The sequence below is a fragment of the Arvicanthis niloticus genome, chromosome 21 (genome assembly GCF_011762505.2).
Source record: "Arvicanthis niloticus isolate mArvNil1 chromosome 21, mArvNil1.pat.X, whole genome shotgun sequence".
NCBI lineage: Eukaryota > Metazoa > Chordata > Mammalia > Rodentia > Muridae > Arvicanthis > Arvicanthis niloticus.
The window spans coordinates 4,098,084-4,099,063 of record NC_047678.1 but is presented as its reverse complement, the minus strand read 5'-3'; positions in this window follow the sequence as shown (position 1 = coordinate 4,099,063).

Here is a 980-nt window from a genome sequence, read left to right as displayed (position 1 = left end):
TTGTATCAGATATTGTGCTAGATGGTGGAGATATGATGTGAACAAGCAAAATTGAGTGACTAATTTCATAACATCTACTTTTCAGTCATTGTGCATACCATACAGTCAACACATCATTGCACAACTGTGACTGTGTGGATAGGAGGCTTCAGATACTTTACCTGAGGACTGATGTTAAGTTGATGTCCTGTATAGGTAAGTAGATTCAGAGCAGAGATGAGGATGGGTCTCTATCTATAAATGATGTTAGGTCTAATAAAATATATTAAAGAATAACAGAAAGAGCTAGATATTTATTACATAATGTTTGTATCCAGCATATTTCACGAAGATGAAGGTGGAGAAAACAGCAGAGATGCAACTTCAAGTGAGCTAATACTTGAAAATTAATTACATGGCTCCTCAGTTCATATTATCATACTTCATAGGATGCTTTAGTAAGAAAGGCCTTGCAAGATTCAGGGATGTTACATAGGATATCGTGTCTTCTAAAATGATTAGCTAGAGGTCCAAACTTAATTGTCTTAATAAGCCACTTAATCATTCATGACAGATGAGAGAAGCCACAGAGGACCCTGTTGTAAGGCTTTCAGCTGTAAGTTTCTAAAAGCTCATTAGTGAAGCAGAAGGTTGAAAGCAGGGTGTAAAATTGCTTTATCCTAAGGCCCTGATTATTATTAATCTACAGTTGTGGAGTTGCTTTGTATTAATCCTTCTTAGTAGCATGAAGAAAATATCAAGGAGTTCCCACATGAAGATAATAATAGGTATCATCATGACGAGATAAAACTCAGCTGAAATTACTTTGAAAATCAAATTTAGACAATGAGGGATAGAACAGATCTCATTATAAGTAAAATAACTAAAGTATAGACCCTGATTAACTGGAAGATTTGAAAATGGGTTATTTTGACTTGTTATTAAAAATAAACTCATCCCTTTAAAACTGATGTTCTCACGCTTGAATACTTTTGACTAAA